Here is a 20,313-nt window from a genome sequence, read left to right on the forward strand (position 1 = left end):
AGCAGATAGTGTCAGAGGCAATGGTTGATGAGTCTTCCATTCCGTCAGCCTGTCTTAATTAACTGGCTGGCCAGTTCCCAGAAGATGGCATGGGGATACCATCTGCACGCTGAACAAGGTATGCGACCTGTCTTCTTACCTCAATGATGTCTAAGCCCTCCATAGTTCCTCATCAGAATTCTTGTCCCAGGCTAACTCCTCTTATGCAAAGAGGAGTTGCATACAAAGGAACAGAAGTGTTGAGATAGTTTGTGCTCCCTGCCTACATGTCAAGCCCTCATGATTATTCCTTCCCTATTGTGCTCGAAACACAGGTAATGTCATAGTTCCTGAAAGATGGAATATACTCACTTAAACAGAGCCACCCAGGGACAGCCTACAGCCCCTTTGTCTTACAGCAGTGCTTCTCAAGCCTGGCTGCACATTAAAAGCAGCTGAGAAGTTTTTAAAAACATACCGATAACTTAAGCCCCACTCTAAACCAATTGAGCCAAAACCTCGGGGAATGGAGCAGGACATAGTTACTTTTTAAAAGCGCCAAGGTGATTCCGAAGCACAGTGTTGTTGAAGTACTTGCCTTAGGGATTCTGCCTTGGTCTGCTGAGAGTGCGTGAGGGACATCTTTTGTCTATTGAAGCCTGAACCCCTCAGAGCTAACGGGCAGAGGCTCCGAAGTGCAAAGCGCTTCCATAGAGACTGTGGGAAGAGACATCCAGAGACAAACATCTCCAAATGGGGATGGAGGCCTCAGCTGCAGCTCCCTTGACTGGTGATGCTGTGCTCCAGGTAATCGGGGAGACGGGAAGGGGCTAAAGCTTAAAAGGCAAAGATACTTCAATCTTTCTTTCATAAGCTTTACTCAGGATGCTCAAAGTTTTTAGCCAAGTGAGAAAAGTTTTATTGATTCTGCTTTCACAATGCAGCAGATAAAATGCTGTTCATGTGTCTTAGTCAACTCAGGCTGCTATTACAAAATACCACAGACTAAGTGGCTTAAACAACAGACATTTATTTCTCACAGTTCTGGAGGCTGGGAAGTCTGAAATCAAGGTGCTGGCCGATTGGGTTCCTGGTGAGGGCCAACTTCCTGGCTTGCAGATGGCCACCTTCTTGCTGTATCATTCCATGCCAGAGAGAAGAAATTCTGTGGTCTCTTCCCTTTCTTATAAGGGTATTAATCCCATCATGGGGGCCCCACCCTCATGAAGTCATCTAAACCTAAGCATCTCCCAAAGCCCCACCTCCTAATACCATCACATTGGGGGTTAAAGCTTCAATATATGGATTTGGTTGGGGTAGGGGGGACACACATTCAGTTTGTGGCATTCTACAACTTCCTGAGAATCTGCGAATTAGAATGAACGGTATCCTCTAGGTACCTGAAGAACCCAAATAGCCAGAGCTGAACAGAAGTGGTAGGACCTTGTCTTTGGAGTCCATGGCTAAGACTGGCAGGATTAGTGTGGGAGGCAGGATGTCCCCCTAAAGATTTCCATGCCCTAATCCCTGTGAAGATGTTAAATTACATGGCACAAGGGGCTTTGCAGATGTGATTAAGGCTATGGGTTTTAAAATAGTATCTTGGATTATCCAGAGAGGCCCAGTCTAATCACATGAGTCCTTAAAAGCAAAGAACCTTCTCTGGCTGGAAGTAAAAGAGATGCGACAAAGGGGGAAGTCAGAAAGACTTGAAGGCTGATAACCCCTCTGCACCCTCACCGGAATGACTATGGGGGAGGTAACATGATGAGGGATGCAGACAGCCTCAAGGAGCTCAGAGAGATTAGTGGATGACAGCCCTCCCCAAAAAAAACAGGGCTCTAAAACCTATAACTACAAGGAACTGCGTTCTACCAACAGCCTGAATGATCTTGGAAGCCTCCAAAAAAGAGATCAGGCCAGCTGACACCTTGATATCAGCCTATGAGGCCTAGAACAGAGGAAGCAGGGGAGCCCACCTGGCCTTCTCATCTGCAGAACTATGAGATGATAAACTTGCCTTGTTTTGAACTGCTAAATGTGTGGTAATTCTTAAGGTAGCAATAGAAAACTAATATAACTGCCAAGGCAGTTTTGAGCTATTACCCAATTGATAAACAATTTTAGTGACATTAACTTTGATTGTTGAACACAAACCATAAGTTGGAAGATGAGAAACTTGGCAAGTTTGGGTGGTCAATTTACTCCTGGAACATGTAGCCTTACTATTGGCTTGCCAAAGATGAGTTCTGATGGTGACAACTTGGATAATGTTCCTTTCTACAAAGTCCTGAAATACAATAAAGGGAATGTTGATGGATATCAGAAATTGGCCAACTATGTTGTAAAAATGACACAGCTATGACTATTGCAAAAAAAAAAATGGTTGAAATGAAATGCATGAATTTGGGAAAGAGATTTAACCATCATCGAGGGTTTTTTTCTCTTATAATAAGCCTACAAGAACAGTAGGGACTTCTGAGCAATTTTTCTTGCTCCTTGCCCATGGATGTTATGCTAAGCAGCCGGACATATCCCCAGCCTTTATGGTTTTCTCAATTTCCCAGCATCAGATTTCTAGCTCCTATCCCATTAGGAAATGCCTGTATTCTGCAATCACAGCATGATCCTTTAAAAGACTTCCTTCTGAGCATATCTTATTAGCTCCAACAACAGAAACCAACTCTACTTACCTTAAGCAGAAAATGAATTTATTGCAATTCATTCACTAGTTTACAGAATTCACAGGAAGGTTGGAGAATTAGCTCTGAAAATGGGTGGAAAAAAAGGAAGCCAGGCAGTTGGATCCACTGCTAAAATTACATCATGGAAAGAGTCTATTAAAAAAAAGCCACCTCTGAGCCATGGATGCTGGCTGCTATGAGTAAAGCTGCAAAGGATTCTGAACTGTTCCCTAGTTCCATCTCCAGATCTGAAGTCCTGAGTGGAAGCATATAATTTTTCTCAGCTTAGATAATATGCAAAAAAATCTAACCCCAAGGGTTGGGAAAAGCACATATTTTAGTTTCCCTAGTAGGAGGCAGGACTATTCTCCCCTCCAAGACTTATACCGTGGACCACTCCCCAGACATAGTAAAAGGTACATGGTGTATAGAACTCTCCACCCCTTTGATTGGTCAATATCTCTGAAGACTCATCTTCTCATATGTCTAAAAAAAGTAGTATATATGTTCCCACTTCAAATAATGCAACCTATCCTATTCCCAGTTACTTCTTCTAGCTCTTCACCCAAGGTATCTAAGGGATAATATTGCTGTCATAATCCTTAACCACCAGCGCACTCTATACCTGAATAGTGGGGTAAAGGAAGGGGAAAGAAAGTGAAATCACTTACAATAAAATGTGAAAATATGTATTTTGCACAGCAAGAAAGAAAAATCTATAGAGAGCCTATAGTCCTTGGCTCTGCTCTTGATGATCAGGTATTTCTGATTTTCCTCTCCTTTAACCATTCCATATTCCCATTACCTCCAGCCCCCTCTGACTGCAGCGGTATTCTGGTAGATGTTTAACAACCGGCTCTCTAGGGGAAAAAAGGGGGGAAAAGAGATTCATTTTAAATTTTACTGATGTAAAAAGAATAGTTAGTGTAAAATTTACAACTAATAATAAAATATACAGTATTCTTTGTTGCAAATTCCATAGGGTCAATTGATTGTAAAAGATCGTTTTTGTTCCCTAACCCCAACCCACGGTTGCAATTCAACCATGATTTGACAGAACCAGACCACAAATAAAGGGCTTACTACCCAATTCAGCCAAGAAGTTGCTCATGTTGTTATGTAATGAGTGTAGTTCTGACATGGATATTGGTTGATAATTTTCTTTGCATTAACAAGTAAGATGAAATTAAAGAAATGAAGACATAATGAACTACATTTATTCATCCATAATATGAGCTACCGCTTTACTGAATCAGATAATTTTTCAAATATTGGAAGACTATTTCCTCAAATTTTTGCGCTATCTACAATGTAATGGCTACAGATAGAACCCAATTTTAAGTTTAATCTGCATTATTAACACTTTCTCTATCACTTTCTTAAGTGTAGACAATCAAAACATGACCATTTTAAAAATACATAAACAAGCTCCTAGTTAACATTAATAAACTTTTCACCTTTTTCTTGTTGAACTTGAATTTCTATAGAATTTTATGCTAATAAGCATATATTAATAATTTTTACAAGTGTATTTGTACTCTATCATACTTCTCAGTGTGTGTACATGAATATAATATCAACTGGATCTCCTTGTTTCCAGCTTTGAGGTATCATCGACAATTAAAAATTGTGTATATATAAGGTATATGAAGTGACATTTTGATATACAATGTGAAATGGTCATCATAGTCAAGCCAATTAACATCCATCACCTGACATAGTTACCATTCTATCACCTGTAATTTTAAATTTAAGTGTTATTTCAGAAGAATATTTTTATCATTAGTTATTATTTGCACACAATTGACCAAAACAGCATAAATACATATAAATATAAATGTTGATAAATATCATTAAACACAAAAAATGAAATTTAATTGAAATTGCGTTTCTTAGTAATATGGATGGGGCTGATTTTAAAAAATTAGTTTATGTATCTATGGATGAAGGTAACTTACTGCTAGAACAAGATGGGGTTCAGCAACAATTCCACAATTTATTCCTACTTTCACTGTGCCAGTTGCAGGTATAACCCTTAACTGGCCAGGCAGTTCCTGCTTCCTGACTCTTGGAAGGCAGCAGCCTTATTTTGATGTTACTTTGATATTGCTGGCACATTATTATAAATGTAAGCACTGAGAAACCTTGCTCACATAAATAAGTATATAAGAATGGAGTTTTGCTATACTAATGTCACTCAATTTGTTGAGCTCTTTCCAAGTATCTGCTAAATGTTACATAATGATCTATCAACAAAAATTATTTTTAATGATGTATCAGCTCCCAGCTCGTAGATTTTTCAATTTTATTAAAAGCAAAGAATTAGAATTATATGACTTGAGAAAGAAATTGTCACCAATTCTTTGCATCATTTACTTTCTGCATTTCTCAAAGTAAAAGACATTACTTACCACACAACTATGAATTTTACTTCTTCCTCTTTCTCCAACAGGCATCTTCTTTAACCTAATATACTTTGAAAAGTTAGTAAATTAATTATTTGTCTTAACTAAGTATTTGTCATTACAGTATTTCTAAATTACTTTTATTTTAGCACTTTTTTTTTATTTCAGCATATTATGGGGGTACAGATATTTAGGTTACGTATGTTGCCCTTGCCCCCCCAAGTCCGAGTTTCAAGTGTGTCCATCCCTCAGATGATGCGCATCGCACTCTTTGTGTATGCATATGCCCGTCCCCTCCTCCCCCCCTGCCCGACATCCAATAGATGTTATTCTTATACGTGCACTTATGTGTTGATCAGTTAATACCAATTTGATGGTGAGTACATGTGGTGCTTGTCTTTCCATTCTTGGGATACTTCACTTAGTAGAATGCGTTCCAGCTCTTTCCAGGAGTATACAAGAGGTGCTATATCACCATTGTTTCTTAAAGCTGAATAGTACTCCATGGTATATATGTACCACATTTTATTAATCCACTCATGTATTGATGGACACTTGGGTTGTTTCCACATCTTTGCAATTGTGAATTGTGCTGCTATAAACGTTTGGGTGCAGGTGTCTTTTTCATAGAGCGACTTTTGTTCTTTTGGGTAGATGCCCAGTAATGGGATTGCTGGATCAAATGGTAATTCTACTTGTATCTCTTAAAGGTATCTCCATACTGCTTTCCACAGAGGTTGCACTAGTTTGCAGTCCCACCAGCAGTGTATGAGTGTTCCTACCTCTCTGCATCCACACCAACATTTATTGTTTTGGGACTTTTTGATAAAGTCCAGTCTCACTGGAGATAAGTGATATCTCATTGTGGTTTTGATTTGCATTTCTCTGATGATTAGAGATGTTGAGCATTTTTTCATATGTTTTTGGGCCATTATTCTGTCTTCTTTTGAAAAGTTTCTGTTCATGTCCTTTGCCCACTTTTTGATAGGGTTGTTTGATTTTTTTCTTGTTGATTTTCCTGAGTTCTCTGTAGATTCTAGTTATCAGCCCTTTATCGGATTTGCAGCATGCAAAAATTTTCTCCCATTCTGTAGGTTGTCTGTTTGCTCTTGTGACCGTTTCTTTGGCTGTGCAGAAGCTTTTTAATTTGATCAGGTCCCATTTATTTATTTTGGTTGTTGCTGTGATTGCCTTTGGGGTCTTCTTCATAAATTCTTTGCCTAGACCAATGTCTAGAAGAGTATTTCCAACATCCTCCTCTAGAATTCTAATAGTTTCACTCCTTAGGTTTAAATCTGTTACCCAGCGTGAGTTGATTTTTTGTGAGAGGTGACAGGTGTGAATCCTGCTTCAGTCTTCTACATGTGGCTATCCAGTTTCCCAGCACCATTTATTGAATAAAGATTCTTTTCCCCAGTGTATGTTTTTGTCTTCAGCACATGTTTTAATTAGCTTTTCATCAAAAAGTCGAAACTGCAGCTTTAGCTCATTCAAGTTGTGGAAGATGTCTGCCACATACTGTAATCTATATGGGCAAGCCAGTCCTCATTGTCAAACCAATTGTCACACATCATGCCTCTGTCTCTCATGTGACATCTTATATTCTAGAGCCTCTCCATGTGACTTGGGCTTCTCATAGCTTGGTAATCTCAGAGTAGTTGCTCTTCCAACAGGGCAGCTGCCTTCCAAGAGTCAGGAAGCAGGACCTGGAGCATGGTGTCACTTCTGTCCTGTTCTGTTGATTGGCACAATCACAGGACCCACCCACGTTCAAGGAGGTGGAGAAATAGACTCTATCTCTCACTAGAGGAGTCACCAAGTCACATTCAGAACACCATTAGGATGAGAGAGAGACCATTGCCACCATCTTTGGAAAATATGACCTGCCACAACCAGTTTGAGAATATGTTTCAGTAATATTAAGAAACTGAGGAAACAACATGGGGATGGGTTCAGTGTCCCACAGGCCCTAGCATTATGTGGACTCCTGTCCAACCCCCATTTATCTTCTGCCCATCTGATTAATGGGCCACAGTAATTTTCTAGATCCTCAGGAATTGATGTTATCTCAGAGCCAGTGTCCAATAATCCCCCAAAGGTGTACGTGTTTCCTTTTCCACAGTGCACATTTACTGTGGTAAATGAGTCTCGCAGTGGAGTCTTGCTGATGAGGGCTAGAAGGGAGATCCAGGAAGAACTGGGAAAATTTTTACAGGGTCCCTTCTTGTAGCACACAGCTTCTCTTTCACTCAAGTTCTGGTCCGGGAGCTGAGGGACTCAGGTTTTAGAATTGGATGAGAGGTCTCAGAAACCACACAGTAATTTCAACAAGGAAAGTTTAATATAAAGAATTATTAACTAATAACAGGAGATGAGGTACTAAATGGTGAAGAGAACTGTAGAGAATACAGGAGTGATAGATACAGGGAGCAGCCACCACCTCCAGGCTAAGGCAGGACACTCAAGAAAAGAACAAATCTGGAAGAAGCCCATCCACCAAGGCTGAGATTCAGACATTGGTAGAGAGAATGCTATGGTTTGTGGTGTTCCTCCAAAACTCATGTGTTGGGACTTAAACCCCAATGTGATAGTATTAAGAGGTGGGGCCTTTTAAGAAGTGATTAAGTCATGAGGGCTTTTGAATGGGATTAATGTCCTTATAAAAAAGACTTCTGAGAGCTGCTTTGCCCTTCCATCTCTTCTGCCATGTGAGAATACAACCTCCATCCCTTCCACCTTTTCCATGATGTAAGGACACTGAGAAAATGCCATCTATGGAACAGGTCCTCACCAGACACTGAATCAGCTGGCACCTTGAGCTTGGATTTTCCAGCCTCCAGAACTGTGAGAAATACATTTCTATTTCTAAGTTACCCAGTCTTTGGTATTTTGTTATAGCAGCAGGAACGGACTAAGTCAGAGTGTGACTGTAGTCCATTGTATCGTGGAGAAGTTCACTGAGATGCAATATGGCGAACAGGAAACCAACTGCTGGGGTGTCAGTGGAACTCCTGGGAAGCCATCTGCTGGGAGGCTTGTGGAGCCTGCTGGGAAACTGCCAGTGGGGCGCACTGAAACTTGCTGGATGGTGAGTCTCACACTTCACTGGCCGCTGCATGCTGAAGAAGCAAGAAAGGCACAGGAGAATCAGAAAGAGAAGCCCCTCCCTTCCGCAGTGTCCTGCCAGTGCCCTCTACTGGCAATACTTAACATTGTACTAACCGGCACAGGAGAAATGTTTACAGGGTCCAGCCCTAGTATCACAAAGCAAGGCAAAGAAGGGTGGATTCGGACCTGAGAGGTGATAAATGGCAATTGGCACAGAAATGACCTCATCAATCCCTTGACGTTTTTCTATCATCTTTTCATTCGTATTTCCACATCAGGTCCTCATTTCTTCTTTATCCAGCTTAATTTCCATGGTCAACCACTTCATTCTCCCACCCTGGTTAAACCCGACAGTCTGCCTGTTCCTTTTCTTTACTCACACAGCCTAATAGGGCTGGATTGTTGGAGTCTGGGCACCAAAGGAAATGAGCTGTAAATATAGGAGGTGATTGTCTGAAAATGGATGTTTGAAACTGAGATTAGGAGGAGTTGCAGTTATTAGTAATAAGCAAGCTCTATGTATGAACATGAGAATGAGTGTCTGAGGCAGAGTGGACAACGAGAGACCGGCCAAGGAATTGCAAAGCTATGGTATAGGAAGGAATATGCATATATAGAAATTCTCAAATAAAACAGTGCTGGAGAGAACAATAGACAGCCAAGACAGATTCCTCAATAAGTGAGGAACAGTGGAAAACTACAACAAGAAGGGCTGGTACGGATGGAGTCTAATGACATGAGATTTCAATTGGGGGAGGTGTTGAAGGAGGCAACAGGGAGAATGGTCTGGAACTGGCAATGAAGAGCAAAGAAGACATCTACCCATCTTCATGCCCTGCGATACATGAAAGATGGAAGTAAAAATTAAACAGCCCCTATTTGAGAGGGTTGCAGGGGAATGTCCTCCAGAGAAAGCCAAGTTTCCATTAGAACAAGCGCCATGCTCCACTAGGGCATATAGTGCTCAGGGGACAATGAGAGAAGAGACTGGGGACAGAGGGGACTGCAGAGGGTGCCCAAGGAGTTGGGGAGGCCTGGGAGGTGAGGATCGGATAGGGAGTATGCAGAGCCATGTGGGATGGAAGTACGGAAGATGGAGGTGACATGATGGTCTGAGATTATTGTGCTGCATGAGGGAAGAGGAATTTAGGACATAATGAGATGAGTCCTCGTGATCTTAAGGCAGATAGTGGTGAAGGGGTGTGAGTGTCAGGGGAGAGTGGGAGAGATGGGGTCTGCAGCTGCTTGCCTCTTCTCTCCTGCCAGGAGAGAAATGATCCCACCTCATGAGCACGGGTTTCGCTCTTGACCCTCCTAGTAGAGATGGGGCAGCCCAGCAGAGAGCAAGTCTTCAATGGGTACATTATTCCAGGTGACCATAGATTATTTGCTAGTTTTCCAGTGTCTGCCAGAATCCCACACTGCCTTCAGCCCCAACTAGGACAAATAATTCATTCTAGGTATCTCCCATTTCCCTAAGGCTATTTGTTGCAACTCAGGCCCAGATAACAACTTCTATATGAGTTCAACTTTATGGTTACAGGTAGTAGATACTGACCCATCACTGGAACGATATTGGAGAGTTCACATATTCAGTTGGGAGTGTTGGAGAAGTGGGGTTGGAAAAAGACTAGGAGAGAAAGGGGTGAGCATGACAGAACTATCACCAAATCATGCCATAGAAGAGTTTAGTTAGGACACCAGTATACCACTGCCCAGTACTGAACCTCACCTCAGGCACTGCTGCCACACTGCCAGTCTGGAATGGTTTCTAAATCAGTTCTAAACTGTCCATATTCACATGGCTGTGTGGACTGCCTTAACACATTTGCACAAGCTTTCCATGGAAGCAAGTTTCTGTCCTTTGTGTACAGGGAAGCAGGGATACACGCAGAATGTTTGAACCTCTCAGCATAAGAAATGAGTAGAGTTCCTGGTCAGAAAAGAAAATCTGCTCCAGCATATAACCCACGAGATCTCATATTCATTTCCAAGGAAGAATAGCCTTTGTATTAGTTGAAATAAGGTTCACCTGTGAGTAACAAAAACCCCAAAGTACAAGAAAGCAGGTTTTTTTTTCCTCTCTGAGAAATGTAGGCAATTCAAGTCTAGTGTTGTTGCTTTATGGACCTAAGCTTCTATTAACACATAACTTCTACTTCATGATGCAAGATAGTCACTCCTGCTCCAGCCATTACATCTGCATTGCAGCTAGAAGAAAAGAGGAAAAAAAGAAGAAGTACCTGACCATTCCCTTCAAGAATACTTACCAGGAATTATAAACGCTGCTTTTGCTTAATGAATTTAGTCAGAATTTAGTCACAGAGCCACCTCAAGCTGCAAGAAGAGGGGCCATGCAGCCAGTTAAAATTCAAGGGTTTTATTATTGGGAAAGAAGGGAAGAACACACACTGGGGGATACTTAGATCTGTCTGCCACTGTTAAGATACTTTTACATTTTCCAGTGCTAAGCCTGCCTTCTACCTTTTCTGTGTTATTATTCCCAAATCACCATGGCATGGGAGCCACTCAGCTGAGAAGACTTGCTTGCCACCCTTCAACCTAAGGCTTCCCAGGACATCATACAACAATCTGCTCAACCACATTCCATTGCTGAGAGTTTCATTTCCTAATTCCCTCTTGATGCTATTGCCTAATTTGCTATTTTCACTGCAGAGCATAGCAGGTAACCAAACCATTTATATGGATTACACATCGCGTTCAGGTCCTCTTTCTCTTTCGCTCTTTTCATCAATTTATTCAAGGGTGCTTTCTTATCGAACTAATGCTTAAGCTGCGAGTTGTGTACAGTTTTGCAATGACTTATGCAAATAAGAGTGAGGGAAAGTCTGCGGTGCTCTTGGACTATGGGATTTAACCATGATGATATTTTATTGCTGCTTTCAAAAACGCCTAATAGGTGAAAACATGCTCCTTTTACAGAAAAGACACATTTGGGTCTTGATCAATCGTTTTTCTAAAGACACATCTATTTCGAAAATGAAAATAAGCCTTTATCGTAATAGTAATCCTGTATGTTAATTGTATATGGAGAGCTGGTAATAGGCATGTAATGTTCTTATCTATATTTATATGTCTATAGATAAATATTAATATATGCCTCCCTGGCTTTATCTATATCATTATATCAAGGAGTAGTTTGGAAAATATGCAGGAGGGAGAGAGATTTGTGAGATGAGGTGATATAGGATGTTCTGTAGAATTTCCACTTTTTAAATTATTTTCCTTATCAATACTCTCCAAAATGAGGCCCCTTTCTGTACTTGAAAAGCAAGTATGCCACGTCCCCATCCAGCAGGTGTTATGCCCCTGACTAATTTTTCGTGGGAAATTACCAGGAATTATTCACTTTGATTCTGTTTGGAAGTGTCTGGGCAAAGGGACTCTACAGTGTAGTGTTCTTTCTTCCAATGGCACCTGGCCCTGTGCCGGGGCTCATCGCCTATCGATTTTGCCATAGGTTTAGTATGGCAGCCAGGACTGAAATGCAGATCAATCCGAGTGGAGAGACCACACTCTGGCCCATAAGACGCTGCAAGCACAGGGAAGGGCTGTGGCTATGTTAATCTCACTGGAGGAAGGAGAGCAAACAGGGATTAAGGAAGGGCTGGTGCCTGAGTCACCCCAGGGCAGTTCCAGGTCACATGTGCATCGAAACTACGTGACATTTAGATGTCTCGGGTCACCCCGAGGCAGATTATCTTCTAGTCCCTCGCTTGGCTTCACCACTTGCACTTGGAAGCTTCCACGCATCCTCTTTACCCTTCAGAAGAAAATAGATGATGAGTATTCGATTGTGCATGAAGCAGATAGGCTTACCCTGCTCAGCTAGACTGCAGAAAAGCCACTGAATCTTCTTCAGTGACCTACCAAAGGGCTCTAGGAGCAAATCATTCTTCCTTCCTGTCTCCTCTCCTTCTCTCTTTCTCATTCTGTTTCTCTTCCTCCCTCCCTCTCCCCCTCGCCCTACCACATCACCTTCCTCTTTACTACCTCTTATGCAGCAAGAAAGCTCTGAAGTTTAAAAAACAGATGTTCTTTGCCATGCCATTGTTTGGGTAAAGTCGTGTGACACCGGGCTGCCCCACCCCCAGTCATTCTTCGCAACTCCCACCTCCCTACGGTGCGCCCTCCTGGTGTTTGGGTGTCTGTAGAGTTCCCAGTACATTGGTAATCAAATGGAATGCATCAGGCCTTCTGAGGAAGAGTCTGTTGTCCTAAAAATCTGATTCCCAGACCATAGCAAGTGATTTCAGCTTATTTACTGGGACCAAAATTTGGCAAATAACCATGATGTTCCAGAACCAGAGACTGTTATATAATCATCCTTCGGTGGAGACAATGAGGTCACATGTTTACCCGTCTAATCGCTGATCAGGGACATGTTTGATTGTAGATAATGTGCTCGCTGGCCCACGACTTAATTACTGAGCGTCTGAATCAACAAAGCTTTCAGATGTAGGTCTTGCCTAATGGTGCTTCTGTTAAAGATCATTGCCTCTGTTTGGCTTCTAAACGAAAGGTCTGGGGGCTACAACGGGCCATTGCCAGTGCTGTTCCCAATGACCTCTCAGGGAAAAACATGCCAATTCCCACGGTTTATTTTCTAGCCAGCCATAGACATTATTGTTTATATCCAAGGCCAAATGGAACCAGTGATTCCAGGGTGGCAGATATTGGTAAACCCTCTGGTAGAAGCATGCTCTTTGAGGAAATTAATGCCACACAACAGAGAGGGGGTGGTTCTCTTCCCAAGCTGGTAAAGAGAATATGTTGGGAAAAGTCTAGAGAAATACCAAGCAATAAGCAAAGTAGGGCTAAAATGTTGAGTATGTTAGTTGGGGGTCCCTGCCGTAGACCAGGACCTAACTACAGAGTCTGGAATCCAATGGGTCTCTCATTAAGGGCCGTTTTTCCTGTTTAATTCCTCCTTCTGAATTCCCCACCCTGTGTGTGTGGTTTGCCTGGATTGCAAATGGACCTCCCCCGCCTCCCTTCTCCTGGGCCGTCATTTTACAGCCACGATGCCCAGCAATGAATTGAAGACTTGGAAAAAAATAAGTTTGGAGGGTTTTTTGTTTGTTCTTTTAAGATTTGAGTCTGAGCCTATGCACTATCCTTATTATTTTATCACTAAAGACAGCTGTGTTTGTTATTTCCTGTTTCCTGGTCTGCACATTTAAATGTGCAACATGCCATTTTAAAGAAATTATTAATATAATAAACTTGGATCCACCAGATGATTTTAGAATACTAAGCAAAGGCCTAGTTGCCAATACTAAGCAAAAATTCCACACCCTGATGAGTGTCTGGCCTTCTGGAAGTTGAGATGTGTCTGGCTTCTTTGATGCCTCTTACCTCCCACTCGATGTGGGAAAATTCACTCCTAGCTGGGTGAGGAGGGTGAGAATCACCGGAGCCCAAGAATCTTTCTGTGTATTGTCAGGGCCAGAAGACACAATATAAAGCAAAGCAAAACAAAATCATAAATCAAGAACAAAGCCTTCCCGGAATTCTTTGGCCTAAAGCTTGCCATTAGCCATAAAGCAGCGCGGCTTGCGTGGGCGGGTGGATTGGAGGTTGGTGTGTTCTAAAATACTTCAGGAAAGAAATTCCTACAGGACCGTGTCTTGTCTGGTGCACCATTGATGCGTGAGCAATATTAAGTAGCAGGAATAGTTTCCAGAGAAGTCTAGACCCCCATTTTGTATGTCTTGAGACCATGAGCCACCCACACAGTGGTGTTAAACTTGCCCGCACCTCCCCTACCCATCGCTCCTCCCAACCCACAATCAGATTTAAAAATTTAATTTTAGAGTGCAGACCTGCTTTTGCTTTGCAGCTTGTCTGCAGGCATTTGAAGCCCAAGGGGAAGGCCTTCCTTCCTTCTGGAATCTGCATCTTAATATAGCCTCACTGAACCAGGGAAAGAGCTGGTCATAAAAAAGAGCCTTGTTATCTGATAGTGCAGCTTCTCCTAGTCAGTGGTGTCACTGAATTGTTTTGCTTGGGAGAAGTCAAATGTTAAGGGATTGATTTTTCTCCTCTAATAAACAAGCATGGGGTGAACGATGTGAGGCCAAGAGCATCCCGGAATCTGAAAATGATTGCTTAATTGCGGTTGTTTTTCTTTCTGTGAAGAACACCTTTAGGTGATGATGTTGTTAAGGCTGGAATCTTATTTTACGGCTGACTCCCCTTTTTTATAATCGGCATATTTTTTTTTTGACAGTATGATTTGCCTTCAGTGTGGGATCTAAACAAGTTTGGTCATTTGCTTAGAGAAAAAATGAAGTCAATACATGAGCTCTAACAGTTTTCTTAGCCTGGCACCATGCCGGTAGGTTTCTTTCTCCCCTAGTGAATTCTCTATGTGTGGCTTGTTGAGTGAGTATGTGATTGTGTCTGAATGTTATGATGATATATCCTCTCCTCTGGAGAAGCACCGAAATTTCATTAATGGTATGTGAGGCAAAGAACTAGCGATGGGCCACGGATGCATACATTCAGCATCAGGTTAAAAGCCCAGGGGAGCATCAATTATCAAGTTAAATGCGGTTTCTATTTCAAGCTAGATTGCAAAGCAATGAGATAATGCCACAGGCCTTCAAAGGGAACTAATTTTAATTGATCAACCCGTAGTCCTTAAATCCAAATGAGCCCTGTTCTCATTGTCAAGGGGGGAACCCTAATTCTAGGTCAGCCCAAGAATGTAGAAGAGGGGATTTCACAGGAAGGTACATTGAAATGAGTAGTGTTCCTTACATGGCCCTAATCATGATGGGAGGCTTTTTGTACATCCTCTAACTGCTCTAGTTAAAAGTGAGGGATTCATTTGGGTAATTAGCATCCCCCATGCCTTGGGCCTAACTTTTAGACTACTACTGTGTCATTCAGCTACTCAGTAGGTAACCTTGGAAACAAAGCTAATTACCTTCTTCTAATCTGTGTGTCAAAATGGAAAGATCACACGAAATGACTGTTTGAGATGATTCTGGAGAGCCTTGTGTATTCCTGCTGGCTTCTGCTCCAAAGGGAGAAACTTTCCAGTGTCCCACGAGGTCCTGGACCCAGCGGGGCCTTCTCCTTTCACTGGTGCCTCAAGCACAATATAGGAAAATCCCATGTGTTGGGGAGGGAGACCAGGGGGGACAGGAGGTTGTTTTAGGCAAGATGATTCTCTGGAGGAATTTGCTCTGCGTTCCCCCAGCACTTGGCATAGACTGACACATAGGAGCCTCTAGGAAATGTGAGTGGAGCGAATGTTGTGTTGCACTCAAAGATACTCACCTTGCAATAGAGTATCTGATTGTCGTATCATTTGCAACCTGCACACTAAAAACTAGGTCTGGTACTTAGACCTTACTTAAAACCATGTTGTTTCTAGTTTGGTTTTTTTTTTTTTTTTCCTCTCTCTCCTAATGAACCTTCAACTTATTTGTACCTTATTTCTCCCCCATGGAAACGTTGCATAATGACTGGTTGTTTACAAACCCGTAAGATAAATACAAGGCCGTTTCAATATGATGTATGGGTTTTTAAGGAGACATTTAGTGTGAAATATGTGAATTTTTTAAATTATACATTCATCGAAAGCAAAGATGAACGTATAATTTTTCCTATATTATACTCTATGTGCTGTCCAATGGATGATAGAATACAGAGCTTCCTAAATCCCATATATAGTGAACTTGAGCCCTAACAAAGTAAAATACATATTAAATTTGAAAATCCATTGAATTTGTCTAATGAATTTGTATTATGTGGCAAATTTGCCTTGGGAGACTGCATTAAAATATGAAGACAGTTTTTTATAATATTAAACTGGAAGTTAATTTTGAAACCGAACATGCGTAATTCATATTTAAACAAAATGAACACTGAGGTAGATTTTGTAACCCTATCCAAATACTCCACTTAGGACAGAGTGAGATGGCCTGAGGCAGCCCAAAGCCTTATTGTTTAGAACCTGTTCATTTGGTCTACTGATAGATGATTAGGCTGGCATATTTTGTTATTTTGTTCTGATTGATATTCCCCACCCTATATGTATATACCAGATGGAGATCACCAGGATAAACCACGGCCCTGCAAAACGCCTGGGACCTACAACCAGATGGGCACCCCTTCAAGAAAACCTAAACACATCAGGCACCATTGACTCTGCAGCCAGTCATGTGAAGGCAATGATAGTCCTGCTTTTGGAAAGCAATCTCTACAAAACAAAAAAGCGAGAAAGTCATCTACGCTTGGGATGTTTAGAAGTACATCTGACTTTTTACAATGGCTAGCCCTGAAGCGAGGCTCACAGTCATTTAGCCGGAGAAATGGTGTCGAGGTCTCTACATACCAGGTAGGTGACATGCTTGCTTTTCAAACAGTGTGATCTTGATAACCTGGCCCCTCAAATCTTCATATTGTGAAATTGCCAGGGCATTTCAGAAGATTACAAGACCTTAGAGAGCATGGGTGATTCTTTTTGGTCTATGATAGCGTTGGACATTGATTAAGTTGACATAAGAGGCTCTCCATCTTAGCGTCAGGAGACATGTTTCATCTTCGGACAGCTGCTGTACCCCTCTGATCTCTCAGCTTTACATTATTGTGCTTTATAATGAACTCTATTCCATCTGGGGGAGTTTCTGAGCCTCTTTGGGAGTAAAATGCATTCACCATAAAGGTCATCCTTGGAGGAGGAATATCAATGATACCTAATTCCTCAGGCATATTTAACTTAATATGCAGTGATCAGTCAGCCATAGTCTCACCCAGGTACCCAGTAATTCAAAATGAGAAGCCCCCACATAAGCAATATGGGATTTGACTGACTCGTATCTCATTTCTCTTCATATTAGGGAATATGTAGCTATCTGAAGATGTGAAAATTAATTTAGTTTAGAATCAATCACATTTTACATTTACTCAAATATTTATTTGAACTCATAAAAAGTTTATTGACATAATTTAAAAGGTGAAGAACTAAAATACATTCCAAATATTGACCAAACGCTGTGAGAATTAGCTTAGAGAACTTCCCATCAAAATCATTCTTACACACATTGCCACATCCCTCTCCAGAAAATTATATCCCTCCTCAAAACCACACCATCCACGTGGTGAATTCCCAGACTGATTTGTTCTGTAAAATGCCAAAAATGAAGATTAAATTAAAGTGAGAAATGCAGCCAACTAGAAGGAAGAGATATAAATGTACAAACAGGCCATTTCTGCTAGGGTGTTAGGCATTCAGGAGGTTCATAGTCGTCATACAAATATATAAAATTTCTTAGCTATATTCATTTGAATCCATCCTTTTCCTCTTTAATTCTTCACAACAAACCTGCAAAAGAAAAACCAAAGGAATCATTAGTTTCTTTCCCCCCCAGTTTCATTAAGGCATAATTGACACATAAAAATTATATGTATTTACAGTATACAATGCAATGTTTTGATATATGCATACAGTGTGAAATGATCCAATCAAGCTAATTAGCATATCCAGCACGTCATGTACTTATTTTTTTGTGATGAGAACACTTAACATCTAATCTCTTGACAATTTTCGAGGATACATTATTAACCACAGTCACCATGCTGTACAACAGATCTCTAGAACATATTCCTCCTATCTAACTGAAATTTGGTATCCTTTAACCAACATCTCCCCATCTCCTGCCTGCCAGCAGCCCCTGGCAACCACCAGTCTACTCTTTGCTTCTATGACTCCAACCTTTTAAGGTTCCACATATAAGATCATGTGGTATTTGTCTTTTTGTGTCTGGCCTATTTCACTTAGCATAATGCCCTCCATGTTCATCATTACTTTAGTTTTCATAAGATATTTTTAGGGACAGTCTATGTATCAATATAATAAGCATAAGTCAAAATTGAAGACCTCATTTTCACTTGAAAAATTCCTTTCTCAATTCCATGAATGTAAAGTGAACTATGAGTTGAAGATATGGCTATCAACTTTGGCTCTAGTCATTTAGTAATTCCAAACTAAATTTAGGATGGCTTCCCTCTGAAGGATTAGAGTATAATGCTAATCTTATTTTTATGACTTGAAAGACCTTTGGTGCCTGAGGTTCATTTGCTTTCATGGTTCCAATTCTTTACCCCTCCCTATATCCGTCCCCATTGCCATGTAACTTTGTAGCTTCCTACCATTGTGGGTGGGGTATAATTCCCCATGCCTGAGTTTGGCCACATGACCTGCCTTGGCCAACAGAATGAGGCAGAAGTGATGGGTGTGCCAGTTCTGAGCCTGCCCCTCAAAAGGTATCACATGTTTTTGCTTACTCTCTCGTGCCTCTGCCATTGCTGTAACAAGGGTATGCCCAGGCTCGCCTTCTCATTCCAGGATAAGGACAAGAAACATGTGGAGCAGAGCCACCCCAGCTAAAGGGCCCCAACCAGGCCCCAGCCAGAGCAGAGCCCCCAGCTGACCTGCAGATGCATCAGTGACTGCAGCCAAGATCAGCTGAGCCCAACCTAGGTCAACTCAGCCAAAAATGCATGAGAAAGAATAAGAAATTATTTTGTTTTAAGCATTGGATTTGGAGGCAGTTCGTTAGGCAGCAATAGCTAATCGATATGGTGCCATTTCTTTTCAAAGCTCTTGTAATGCAGGGATTCTTGAATATTATTTACATACTTATTTTCCACTAGTTGTTGGTGTCATTCCTTGTGTGTTTATGTGAAGGGACTGAATCCTTTCTAAAACATAGAATGCTTACCTTTTTTTATCGCCAATGATTGGAGAAAGAACCCTCCACAGACAAGGGTCCTCCTGCTGCTTAGGCAGAAACTATGGTTTGGCATTCTCCACAACCCTTGCTTTTCTCTACTACAAAGGTTGGTGAGCCAAATATTGTACTCTATTTCTCAGTCTCTCTTACAGCTAAGGGGAGCCAGGGGCCCCAGTTCTGGCCAATGAGCCCTGAGGAGAAATTGGCAGCAGAGGTCTATTTAAAAGCTTTGCTTTCCTATGTATTTCTTTAGAGATCACAAAGCCCGTTGTTTCATTGGACATTTAAAGCATTGCTGTGGTGCAGGTTGTGTTGTACTCATTGTTGAGACGAAATCCATAGAGGTTGAAAAAACAAAGTGACTAGCTCAAAGTCTCATAGCTGGTAAATGGAAAAGCTGGGATTTCAACCCAGGTGTCCTGACTCCAGGGCTCTTTCCATTCCACCAACAGGGAAGGTTTGGATGGTTCTTGAACCAGAGGGAAAGGTAGGAAGGTATTAATGATTGTAAAACTGAAAGTGCCATCAACAGCAGTCAGCATAGGCTCCCATATTTCTCTGGCATTTTATTTTATTGTTGAAAAAACACAATATGACATCTACCCTCTTTTTGTTTTTAAATTCAGGATATTATGGGGGTACACTACATGTACTCTCCATCAAATTGGTACTAGGAGATCTACCCTTCTAATATGTGTTTAAGTGAATGATACATCATCATTGACTACAGCTACAGTGTTGTACGGCGGATCTCTAGAGCCTACTCACCCTGCTTGACTGAAACTTTATGCCTGTTGATTAGCAACTCCCCATTTCCCCTCCCCCCACCCCTGGCCACCACCACTCCACTCTTTGATTCTATGAGTCTGACTATTTTGGCTACCTCATAGAAGTGGAATCATGCAGTATTTGTCTTTCTGTGACTGACCTATTTTACTTTGCATACTGTCCTCAAGGTTTATCCATGTTATCACATATTATGGTATTTCCTTCTTTTTCAAGGCTGAAAAGTATTCCTCTGTGTGTGTGTGTGTGTGTGTGTGTCTGTGTGTGTACCACATTTTCTTTACTCATCTATTGGTGGACATTTAGGTTGTTTCCTGGTTTTTTTTTTTTGAGACAGAGTCTCACTGTGTTGCCCGGGCTAGAGTGCCGTGGCATCAGCCTAGCTCACAGCAACCTCAAACTCCTGGGCTCAAGCGATCCTCCTGCCTCAGCCTCCCGAGTAGCTGGGACTACAGGCATGCACCACCATGCCCGACTATTTTTTTTATATATTTTTAGTTGTCCAGCTAATTTCTTTCTATTTTTTTAGTAGAGACGGGGTCTCACTCTTGCTCAGGCTGGTCTCGAACTCCTGAGCTC

At 41.5% G+C, this 20,313-nt stretch overlaps 1 protein-coding gene across 2 annotated transcripts in view; it reads right to left on the bottom strand.

Moving 5' to 3' along the window:
• Positions 1-17,102: 17,102 nt before the first annotated feature.
• SMPX (small muscle protein, X-linked) overlaps positions 17,103-20,313 on the bottom strand; it is a 52,191-nt gene continuing 48,980 nt past the window's right edge. For both annotated transcript variants that reach the window (XR_001137987.1, XR_001137988.1), the window contains one exon: positions 17,103-17,537. The gene's annotated coding sequence lies outside the window, so the exon portion shown is untranslated. The remainder of the gene's footprint in view (positions 17,538-20,313) is intronic.

Source organism: Propithecus coquereli, unplaced genomic scaffold (genome assembly GCF_000956105.1).
Source record: "Propithecus coquereli isolate 6110/MARCELLA unplaced genomic scaffold, Pcoq_1.0 Scaffold50, whole genome shotgun sequence".
Classification (NCBI taxonomy): Eukaryota; Metazoa; Chordata; class Mammalia; order Primates; family Indriidae; genus Propithecus; species Propithecus coquereli.